Source organism: Hyla sarda, chromosome 6 (assembly GCF_029499605.1).
Source record: "Hyla sarda isolate aHylSar1 chromosome 6, aHylSar1.hap1, whole genome shotgun sequence".
NCBI classification, from domain to species: Eukaryota; Metazoa; Chordata; class Amphibia; order Anura; family Hylidae; genus Hyla; species Hyla sarda.
Window position 1 is genome coordinate 303,463,563 of NC_079194.1, and position 13,526 is coordinate 303,477,088.

General features: G+C 44.0%; 1 protein-coding gene across 6 annotated transcripts in view; it reads right to left on the reverse strand.

The window, feature by feature from the left end:
- Positions 1 to 13,526, reverse strand: part of MICAL2 (microtubule associated monooxygenase, calponin and LIM domain containing 2) — a 238,036-nt gene that overhangs the window by 203,342 nt on the left and 21,168 nt on the right. The window contains exon 2 of one of the 6 annotated variants that reach the window (XM_056527942.1): positions 4,520 to 4,695. The exons of the other annotated variants lie outside the window; for them this stretch is intronic. The gene's annotated coding sequence lies outside the window, so the exon portion shown is untranslated. The remainder of the gene's footprint in view (positions 1 to 4,519; positions 4,696 to 13,526) is intronic. 6 annotated transcript variants of the gene reach the window in all.

The window sequence follows — 13,526 nt, forward strand, 5'->3', positions numbered from 1 at the left end:
GTGACTGGATAACACCACCATACTGTGATTGGATAACACCACCATACTGTGACTGGATAACACCCCCATACTGTGACTGGATAACACCACCATACTGTGACTGGATATCACCACCATACAGTGACTGGATAACACCCACCATTTTATGACTGGATAACACCACCATACAGTGACTGGATAACACCCCCATACTGTGACTGGATAACACCCCCATACTGTGACTGGATAACACCACCATACAGTGACTGGATAACACCTCCATACAGTGACTGGATAACACCGCCATACAGTGACTGGATAACACCGCCATACAGTGACTGGATAACACCGCCATACAGTGACTGGATAACACCGCCATACAGTGACTGGATAACACCGCCATACAGTGACTGGATAACACCGCCATACAGTGACTGGATAACACCGCCATACTGTGACTGGATAACACCGCCATACTGTGACTGGATAACACCGCCATACTGTGACTGGATAACACCGCCATACTGTGACTGGATAACACCGCCATACAGTGACTGGATAACACCGCCATACAGTGACTGGATAACACCGCCATACAGTGACTGGATAACACCGCCATACTGTGACTGGATAACACCGCCATACTGTGACTGGATAACACCGCCATACTGTGACTGGATAACACCGCCATACTGTGACTGGATAACACCGCCATACAGTGACTGGATAACACCGCCATACAGTGACTGGATAACACCGCCATAATGTGACTGGATAACACCGCCATACTGTGACTGGATAACACCGCCATACTGTGACTGGATAACACCGCCATACTGTGACTGGATAACACCGCCATACTGTGACTGAATAACACCGCCATACAGTGACTGGATAACACCGCCATACTGTGACTGGATAACACCTCCATACTGTGACTGGATAACACCTCCATACTGTGACTGGATAACACCTCCATACTGTGACTGGATAACACCGCCATACTGTGACTGGATAACACCGCCATACTGTGACTGGATAACACCGCCATACTGTGACTGGATAACACCGCCATACTGTGACTGGATAACACCGCCATACTGTGACTGGATAACACCGCCATACTGTGACTGGATAACACCACCATACTGTGACTGGATAACACCACCATACAGTGACTGGATAACACCACCATACAGTGACTGGATAACACCACCATACTGTGACTGGATAACACCCACAATTTTATGACTGGATAACACCACCATACTGTGACTGGATAACACCCACCATTTTATGACTGGATAACACCACCATACTGTGACTGGATAACACCTCCATACTGTGACTGGATAACACCGCCATACAGTGACTGGATAACACCGCCATACTGTGACTGGATAACACAACCATACAGTGACTGGATAACACCACCATACAGTGACTGGATACCACCACCATACTGTGACTGGATAACACCATCATACAGTGACTGGATAACACCACCATACTGTGACTGGATAACACCGCCATACTGTGATTGGATAACACCACCATACTGTGACTGGATAACACCACCATACTGTGACTGGATAACACCACCATACTGTGATTGGATAACACCACCATACTGTGACTGGATAACACCACCATACTGTGACTGGATAACACCACCATACTGTGACTGGATAACACCACCATACTGTGACTGGATAACACCACCATACTGTGACTGGATAACACCCACCATTTTATGACTGGATAACACCGCCATACTGTGACTGGATAACACCACCATACTGTGACTGGATAACACCACCATACTGTGACCGGATAACACCACCATACTGTGACCGGATAACACCGCCATACAGTGACTGGATAACACCACCATACAGTGACTGGATACCACCACCATACTGTGACTGGATAACACCATCATACAGTGACTGGATAACACCACCATACTGTGACTGGATAACACCGCCATACTGTGATTGGATAACACCACCATACTGTGACTGGATAACACCACCATACTGTGACTGGATAACACCACCATACTGTGATTGGATAACACCACCATACTGTGACTGGATAACACCACCATACTGTGACTGGATAACACCACCATACTGTGACTGGATAACACCACCATACTGTGACTGGATAACACCACCATACTGTGACTGGATAACACCCACCATTTTATGACTGGATAACACCGCCATACTGTGACTGGATAACACCACCATACTGTGACTGGATAACACCACCATACAGTGACTGGATAACACCACCATACTGTGACCGGATAACACCGCCATACAGTGACTGGATAACACCACCATACAGTGACTGGATAACACCACCATACTGTGACTGGATAACACCACCATACTGTGACTGGATAACACCACCATACAGTGACTGGATAACACCGCCATACTGTGACTGGATAACACCACCATACTGTGACTGGATAACACCACCATACTGTGACTGGATAACACCTCCATACTGTGACTGGATAACACCTCCATACTGTGACTGGATAACACCACCATACTGTGACTGGATAACACCACCATACTGTGACTGGATATCACCCACCATTTTATGACTGGATAACACCACCATACTGTGACTGGATAACACCACCATACTGTGACTGGATAACACCACCATACAGTGACTGGATAACACCACCATACTGTGACCGGATAACACCGCCATACAGTGACTGGATAACACCACCATACAGTGACTGGATAACACCACCATACTGTGACTGGATAACACCACCATACAGTGACTGGATAACACCGCCATACTGTGACTGGATAACACCACCATACTGTGACTGGATAACACCACCATACTGTGACTGGATAACACCTCCATACTGTGACTGGATAACACCACCATACAGTGACTGGATAACACCACCATACTGTGACTGGATATCACCCACCATTTTATGACTGGATATCATGTCTTCATAATAACACCACCATATCATGACACCCCCCATACCATGACTGGATAATTCATAATACATTCAGTGGGGGAGATTCATCAAATCCTGTGCAGAGGAAAAGTTGCCCAGTTGCCCATAGCAACCAATCAGATCGCTGGTTTCACTTTTAACAAGGCCTCTGAAACATAAAGAAGTGATCTGATTGGTTGCTATGGGCAACTGGTCAACTTTTCCTTTCCATAGACGAGCTGAGCCTTCGGGGGAGATCAAGGAAAAGTTGCTGAGTTGCCCATAGCAACCAATCAGATCGCTTCTTTCATTTCTCAGAGGCCTTTTTAAGAATGAAAGAAGCGATCTGATTGGTTGCTATGGGCAACTCAGCAACTTTTCCTCTAGACAGGTTTTGACAAATCTCCCCCTTCATGTGTATTCAGGGACTGACAGAGATAGCCGTTGGCCTACACCAATGTTCTACAGTGGTTGCAAAACTACAACTCCCAGCATGTCCGGACAGCCGTTGGCTGCAGTAGAGGAATGCTGGGAAATGTGCAACGACCCCATAACCAAGTCCAGAGAACCAATCTTGTTTGGGCAACAACATCCCAGACTGATGACTTGTGTTGCAAAACTACAACTCCCAGCATGCCCGGACAGCCAAAGGCTGTCCGGGCATGCTGGGCATTGTAGTTTTGCAACAGCTGTGGGCACTCTGGTTTGAAATACTGATCTATGTGTACGATGGCCTCATGACTCTCTTTTGACTCTAGATGTCAGAGGAGAGAAGGTTCGGGAAAGTGTCCTCCTGCAGAATACATGTGCTAATGTATACGGGGATGGGGAGTGCATGCTGGGAGTTGTAGTTTTGCAACAGCTGTGGGTACTCTAGTTGGAAATATTGATTTATGTGTACGATGGCCTCATGACTCCCTGTTGGCTCTGGATGTCAGAGGAGAGATAGGTTGGACAAGTGTCCCCCTGCAGAATACATGTGCTAATGTATACGGGGATAGGGAGTGCATGCTGGGAGTTGTAGTTTTGCAACAGCTGGAGTCACTTTGGTTGGGAAATACTGTCTTAAAGGGGTACTATGTTGGAAACATCTTATCCCCTATCCAAAGGATAAGGGATAAGATGTTAGATCGCAAGGGTCCCGCCGCTGGGGACCCCTGCGATCTCCGTTCTGACACCCTGTCATTCGGTGCATGGAACGAACTCAGTTTCGTGCCCGATGACTGACGATGCAAGCCGCCATGCCCACTCCATTGACTTCTATGGGAGGAGGAGTGACGGCTAGTACATAGCCCTCACGCCGCCTCCCATAGACATGAATGGAGCGGGCATGGCGTGACATCACGAACGCAGAAGCTGCAAGCCTCCGTGTTCCGGATGCCGCTGCTGCCGGCACAGAGATCGCGAGGGTCCCCAGCGGCGGGACCCCTGCGATCTAACATCTTATCCATTATGCTTTGGATAGGGGATAAGATCTTTCCAACGGAGTACCCCTTTAAGTAAATGCACATGTAAATCTTAAGCAAAGTGAGTCCACCATTATGGCTGTACATTATGAATCCTTTCTGAGCGACGCGCAGGCCTTAAAGTGATTCCGCTGACTTCGCCCACATGGGGTAGAACAGGTTTCTTTATGATGAAAGGAGAATCTGAAGTAATGGCTGTATAATCAACCCGGACGAACGTTTCATCTTCCACAAAGTTTGAGGCTCGAAGCCAATTAGAGTCTGTAAGAAGAAGATTCTGTCATTTCAGCGCCATAAAGCAGAAGCCTAAATGTTCCCTGTAAGACTGCCACCTCCTAACGCACAGAAAACCGTCTTATCTCTGACTAACAGGGCAAACAGCCCCGTGCGCTTTCTAATTATACAGGATCATACACATTACCCTCCGCTCTTCCTGTTTACCTGCTCAGGTCTAAAGGTCCTTCCTTGTTTCCAACACTCAGTCTATTATTACTACTATAGGCCGGAGAGACCTGACTACTGCCTCTATATACAAGACTATAATAACTATAATACTGCTCCCTATATACAAGAATATAACTACTATAATACTGCTCCTATATACAAGAATATAACTACTATAATACTGCCCCTATATACAAGAATATAACTACTATAATACTGCTCCCAATATACAAGAATATAACTACTATAATACTGTCTCCTATATACAAGAATATAACTACTATAATACTGCCTCTATATACAAGAATATAACAACTATAATATTGCTCCTATATACAAGAATATAACTACTATAATACTGCTCCTATATACAAGAATATAACTACTATAATACTGCCCCCTATATACAAGAATATAACTACTATAATACTGCTCCTATATACAAGAATATAACTACTATAATACTGCCCCTATATACAAGAATATAACTACTATAATACTGCTCCCAATATACAAGAATATAACTACTATAATACTGCCCCTATATACAAGAATATAACTACTATAATACTGTCTCCTATATACAAGAATATAACTACTATAATACTGCCTCTATATACAAGAATATAACTACTATAATATTGCTCCTATATACAAGAATATACGGTAACTACTATAATACTGCTCCTATATACAAGAATATAACTACTATAATGCTACTATATACAAGAATATAACTACTATAATACTGCCCCTATATACAAGAATATAACTACTATAATACTGCTCCTATATACAAGAATATAACTACTATAATACTGCCTCCTATATACAAGAATATAACTACTATAATACTGCTCCCTATATACAAGAATATAACTACTATAATACTGCTCCTTTATACAAGAATATAATTACTATAATACTGCTCCTATATACAAGAATAGAACTACTATAATACTGCTCCTATATACAAGAATATAACTACTATAATACTGCTCCTATATACAAGAATATAACTGCTATAATACTGCCTCTTATATACAAGAATATAACTACTATAATACTGCTCCTATATACAAGAATATAACTACTATAATACTGCTCCTATATACAAGAATATAACTACTATAATACTGCCTCCTATATACAAGAATATATCTACTATAATACTGCCTCCTATATACAAGAATATATCTACTATAATACTGCCTCCTATATACAAGAATATAACTACTATAATACTGCTCCTATATACAAGAATATAACTACTATAATACTGCTCCTATATACAAGAATAAAACTACTATAATACTGCTCCTATATACAAGAATATAACTCCTATAATACTGCTCCTATATACAAGAATATAACTACTATAATACAGCTCCAATGTATACTAATGTATGATCATAAGAGTCAGATTCCCTCTCTGCTCTTGTCAGATCTTGTGGTTTCCTTACAGATGTATGGCGGAGGCAGAGCCCGGGCTGAGCGGACAATTGCAGGGTGTCAGCCGTTGTGGTGGACGTGTCCCTGTGAGGTCAGCGGCGGCTGGAGGGTCCTGTTATTACATGTCGGAGCGGCTACTATAAAAATATCTCCGCGCAGTCATATCGGGGTCAGGGTGGAAAAACACAAAAATGTTCCCATTTCAATGGCAGTCACATGTGTCTCTGGGCCAGCAGAAGGATTTTAAGGGGAACTCCATCCAAAGGATCAGTTCTTCTATATCTGGGCTCATAAGTGTTGGGGATGGAGTCAGGGGGCAGATAAACTGATGACCGCTCTTCTCTCTGCCCCTGAAATAAGGATGAAGAGTTGCGGTTGCCCGAGGCCTCAATTCCAACATAAGGACATGTTCACACTGTACACACTGCAGGTCTGCCGCAGATTTACTTAAAGGGGTATTCTCATAGGATAGGGAATCACAAGCTGATAGGTGGGGGTCCAACCATTGAACCCGAGAATGGAGACATAATTGTCCCCAGAAAGAAGGGAGTTCACAGCGCTTGCGCGGGCACTGCTCCATTCATTCTCTATTGGGTCCCATAGTGATTGGGCATGCGCGGTGCAGCCCCTTCATTTCGGGGACAATTATGTCTCCGTTCTCAGTGGTTGGAGCCCCACAAATCAGCTTGTAATACCCTTACCTTTGGATAGGGGTGGTTTTCCCAACCAGGGTGCCTCCAGCTGTTGCAAGACTAAAACTCCCAGCATGCCTATATTTAACGATGAGTGCATGCATTCATTCAGTGTATCCTAACCTGTGTGCTTCCATCTGTTGAAAAACTACAACTCCCAGCATGCACTCATTTAACAACGAGTGCATGCATAAGATCAGTGTTTCCCAACCAGGGTGCCTCCAGCTGTTGCAAAATTATATCTCCCAGCATTCACTTGTTTAACGATAAGTGCATGCATTAAATCAATGTTTCCCAAACAGTGTGCCTCCAGCTGTTGCAAAACTACAACTCCCGGACAGCCAAAGGCTTTGTACAGGAGCCCCATAGCTCCACCCTAGGACCTTATTGGGCTTCCCACCAGGCGTAAGACAACGTCAAACTGCAGAATCTAAAGCAGTGTTTCCCAACCAGTGTGCCTCCAGCTGTTGCAAAACTACAACTCCCAGCATGCTGGGAGTTTTGCAACAGCTAAAGACAAACTGGTTGGGAAACACTGCTTTAGCATCCTAGGCCTGGCCGGAAGCCCAATAAGGTCCTAGGGTGAAGCTATGGGGCTCCTGTACAAAGCCTTTGGCTGTCCGGGAGTTGTAGTTTTGCAACAGCTGGAGGCACACTGTTTGGGAAACATTGATTTAATGCATGCACTTATCGTTAAACAAGTGAATGCTGGGAGATATAATTTTGCAACAGCTGGAGGCACACTGGTTGGGAAAAACCTGCAACCAATCTGCAGCGTATAAGTCACGTGTGAACATGCCCTTAAAGAAGATTGGAATTAACCTTATAAAAATCTTCTATGTGTGAACAGTCTCCAGTTCTAAACCCAACACCCCCCCCCCCCTCCCCTTAGCTAAGTTTGTTTTGGAGCTGTCAATATTCGGATACATTGTGTGGATACGTCTTGTGCGGATACATCTTGTGCGGTTACATTTTGGAGATGCTGACGCCGGGTAATGAGCAGCAGACACATGTGGGGTGAGGTTCCCTGCTACTTCCTGTGCACATGGCTATAAAAAAAAAGCGCATTCACTTATTAATATGACAATGAACAAGCAGACGAATTCGCCATAACCGGGACGAGGCGACTCTGCGGGAGGCGAGCGGTAAATTCTGGATAAATAATTAGTTGTTAATGGGAACAATCGGCTGCGGAGAAGTTCTGCATAATCCGAAAAAAAAAAACACTGTGACAGCTCGTCCTGGCGCGGCCTTATAAGTCAACGCCAACGCTTTACTATTGTTAACCCTTCAGAAGTTGTACTGAGCAATTGTGTATACAGAAGTGCCCCCCCCCCGATGTAGTCTTCTGCTGCTGTAGCCCATCTGCTACAAGGTTGGACAAGTTGTATGTTCAGTGATCACATTTTGCAGACCTTGGTTGTAACCAGTGGTTATCTGACTTACTGTTGCCTTTCTGTCATCTTGAACCAGCCTGCCCATTCTCCTCTGACATAAAAAAAAATCATATATATATATATGTGTATGTGTATATATCTCAATAGGAAGTTATAAATATGTCAATAGCAAGTTGTCTTGACCACGTATGCATGCCTAAATGCATTGAGTTGCAGATAGCAGAGCTGAGTGTACGTGGAGGATTTACAATGATACTACAAAGCCACAGCCAGCCTACGTGCCTACACAGGATAGGAGGATACGTGTCTGATCACAGCCGTTGATTGGCCGATCCCTTATTCTATGTAGAGATCAGTGATTCTGAACCAAAGTGCTTTCAGCCATTGCAAAACTACAACTCCCAGCATGCCCTGACAGCCACAGTCACTCTCTATGGCAGTGTATCCCAAACAGTGTGCATCCACATATTCCAAAACTACAACTCCCAGCATGCCCAGACAGCCGGATCCACCCAGGTTGGGAAACACTGCTCCACATTCTACCTGCGAGAATTGGTACTGCGCAGTTTATTTTCTTTATTTCCTATTTCCTTGTTTGTTACATGGTAACAATGTATTTCCGCCACATTGTACACAGATCGAGATTGATTTGCACCGCAAAAACACAGGGTTACAAGATGCTGTGCCATTGTGTAATACTGACAATCATATAAAACAGTGATTCCCAACCAGTGTGCCTCCAGCTGTTGCAAAACTACAACTCCCAGCATGCCCAGACAGCTAAAGGCTTTGTACAGGAGCCCCATAGCTTTACCCTAGGACCTTATTGGGCTTCCGGCCAATCCTAGGCAAAGTCAAACTTCAGAATCTAAAGCAGTGATTTCCAACCAGGGTGCCTTCAGCTGTTGCAAAACTACAACTCCCAGCATGCCTGGACAGCCAAAGGCTTTGTATAGGAACCCCATAGCTTAACCATAGGCGCTTATTGGACTTCTGGCCAGGCCTAGAACAAAGTCAACATGCAGAGTCTAAAGAAGTGTTTCCTAACCAGTAAGCCTCCAGCTGTTGCAAAACTACGACTCCCAGCATGCCCGGACAGCGTATGGCTGTCCGGGCATCCTGGGAGTCTTAGTTTTGCAACAGCTGGAGGCACCCTGGTCGGGAAACACTGATCTTTGTGTACAATAGCCATTCGACAGTCAGAGAAGAGAAGGGTCAGGCAAGTGTCCTTCTGCAGAATACCTGTACAAGCATGCTGGGAGCTGTAGTTTTGCAACAGCTGGAGGCACACTGCTTGGAAAACCAAGGGAAGTCATACTGTGCAGTGTCTAAAGCTGAAGATTACCCAGCCTAGAGAACAGAGGAAGTAGTTATGTGCCCTATGAGACAGCCTGACATCTCGGAGACATCTCTACACCTGGTATCCTACATCTTTTCTGGTGACGATCACCTGAATCAGCAGAAGATAAGTGTCAGTGTGAATCATCACCGAAAGGAAACCCGAGCCCCGCCGCACAGTTATATCTTCCCCGCACCGTATACCTGCTAATATCTGTGAATCACTCTCTGCCATGACACAAAGTCTACAAAAAGTTATTGCTCTCATGGTTATAGCCAGTACTGTGCTCAACTAGTCACATGATGGTGCTGAAGCATTATGGGGGGGGGGGGGGGGAGCAGACATGACCAATCTATCTTGTATGGAGCGCCCATATGTATTCAGTCTATAGGAAGCAGACATGACCAATCTATCTTGTATGGAGCCCCCATATGTATTCAGTCTATAGGAAGCAGACATGACCAATCTATCTTGTATGGAGCGCCCATATGTATTCAGTCTATAGGAAACAGACATGACCAATCTATCTTGTATGGAGCCCCCATATGTATTCAGTCTATAGGAAGCAGACATGACCAATCTATCTTGTATGGAGCGCCCATATGTATTCAGGCTATAGGAAACAGACATGACCAATCTATCTTGTATGGAGCGCCCATATGCATTCAGTCTATAGGAAGCAGACATGACCAATCTATCTAGTATGGAGCGCCCATATGTATTCAGGCTATAGGAAACAGACATGACCAATCTATCTTGTATGGAGTGTCTATATGTATCACATCCAGAGGAAGCAGACATGACCAATCTATCTAGTATGGAGCGCCTATATGTATCCCGTCTATAGGAAGCAGACATGACCAATCTATCTTGTATGGAGTGCCTATATGTATCACATCTATAGGAAGCAGACATGACCAATCTATCTTGTATGGAGTGCCCACATGAATTCAGTCTATAGGAAGCAGACATGACCAATCTATCTAGCATGGAGTGCCCATATGTATCACATCCAGAGGAAGCAGACATGGCCAATCTATCTAGTATTGATCGCCTATATGTATCCCGTCTATAGGAAGCAGACATGACCAATCTAGTATGGAGTGCCTATATGTATCCCATCTATAGGAAGCAGACACAATCAATCTATCTTGTATGGAGTGCCTATATGTATCCCATCTATAGGAAGCAGACACAATCAATCTATCTTGTATGGAGTGCCTATATGTATCCCATCTATAGGAAGCAGACATGACCAATCTATCTTGTATAAAGTGTCCATATGATCCAATCCAGAGGAAACAGACATGACCAATCTCTCTTGTACAGAGTGCCCATATAAATTCTGTCCATAGGAAGCAGACATGACTAATCTATCTTGTATGGAGTGTCTATATGTATCACATCCATAGGAATCAGACATAACCAATCTCTCTTGTACGGAGTGCCCATATAAATCCCATTCATAGGAAACAGACATGACCAATCTATCTTGTATGACGTGCCCATATGTATTCAGTCTATAGGAAGCAGACATGACCAATCTATCTTGTATGACGTGCCCATATATATCCTGTCTAGAGGAAACAGACATGACCAATCTATCTGGTATGGAGTGCCTATATGTATCACATCCAGAGGAAGCAGACATGACCAATCTATCTAGTATGGAGCGCCTATATGTATCCCGTCTATAGGAAGCAGACATGACCAATCTATCTTGTATGGAGTGCCTATATGTATCACATCTATAGGAAGCAGACATGACCAATCTATCTTGTATGGAGTGCCCACATGAATTCAGTCTATAGGAAGCAGACATGACCAATCTATCTAGCATGGAGTGCCCATATGTATCACATCCAGAGGAAGCAGACATGGCCAATCTATCTAGTATTGATCGCCTATATGTATCCCGTCTATAGGAAGCAGACATGACCAATCTAGTATGGAGTGCCTATATGTATCCCATCTATAGGAAGCAGACACAATCAATCTATCTTGTATGGAGTGCCTATATGTATCCCATCTATAGGAAGCAGACACAATCAATCTATCTTGTATGGAGTGCCTATATGTATCCCATCTATAGGAAGCAGACATGACCAATCTATCTTGTATAAAGTGTCCATATGATCCAATCCAGAGGAAACAGACATGACCAATCTCTCTTGTACAGAGTGCCCATATAAATTCTGTCCATAGGAAGCAGACATGACTAATCTATCTTGTATGGAGTGTCTATATGTATCACATCCATAGGAATCAGACATAACCAATCTCTCTTGTACGGAGTGCCCATATAAATCCCATTCATAGGAAACAGACATGACCAATCTATCTTGTATGACGTGCCCATATGTATTCAGTCTATAGGAAGCAGACATGACCAATCTATCTTGTATGACGTGCCCATATATATCCTGTCTAGAGGAAACAGACATGACCAATCTATCTGGTATGGAGTGCCTATATGTATCCAATCCATAGGAAACAGACATGACCAATCTATCTGGTATGGAGTGCCTATATGTATCCAATCCATAGGAAACAGACATGACCAATCTATCTGGTATGGAGCGCACACATGTAGCTTGTCCACAGAAAGCAGACATGACCAATCTATCTTGTATGACGTGCCCATATGTATTCAGTCTATGGGAAACAGACATGACCAATCTATCTGGTATGGAGTGCCTATATGTATCCAATCCATAGGAAACAGACATGACCAATCTATCAGGTATGGAGTGCCTATATGTATCCAATCCATAGGAAACAGACATGACCAATCTATCAGGTATGGAGTGCCTATATGTATCCAATCCATAGGAAACAGACATGACCAATCTATCTGGTATTGAGTGCACACATGTAGCTTGTCCACAGAAAGCAGACATGACAAATCTATCTTGCATTTACAGGGAGCAGACATGTCCAATGGATCAAATAGTTATTGCCCTGTATTTATCTTGCTCATACCAATGGCTTCTAGTGGGAGGGCCCCGTAAATACAGAACAGATGTAGCCGACCAATCCTGCATTCTGCACCCGCACGTTGTATATAGATAACAGACATGGCCTATCAATTCTGCACAGAGCGCTCAGGCATAATCAATCAATTCTTATGTGGATTGCCCAATTAATATTTAGCTTGAATCAATTGATCCTCAGGGGCGGGTCCTATAAATAAAGACACAGCCAATCAATTCTGCATGGTGAAGCCATATACTGTATATCCTATTCAGGGACAGGAGACATGACTATTGAACCTACAGAGCTAACGCTGTTTATATACGACCCCATAAAGAACAGGCATAACTAATCAATCTGGCATGGTCCGTGCATCAGTACATAACCAGCGAAGGAGAACTGTGAAAAGTGCATTTATATGGGGGGGGGGGGGGGGGGGAATTCTTCAAATAACTCCACTGAACATTTTTTCCAACCAGGGTACCTCCAGCTGTTGCAAAACTATAACTCCCAGCTACAACTTGTCCAGGCATGCTGGGAGTTGTAGTTTTGCAATAGCTGGAGGCACCCTGGTTGGGAAACACTGATCAATGTGTTCAATGGCCTCTTGACTTTCTGTTGACTCTGGATGTCAGAGGAAAGAGGGGTCAGGCAAGTGTCCCCCTGCAGAATACATGTGCTAGTAGCCTTTGCATGCTGGGATTTGTAGTTCTACAGACCACTGTTCAGCTTCCTCAGTATCGTACTCAGCCCTGTCTGTTTATCACTTTGCAGGAATCCCTCTGGAAGTAATTA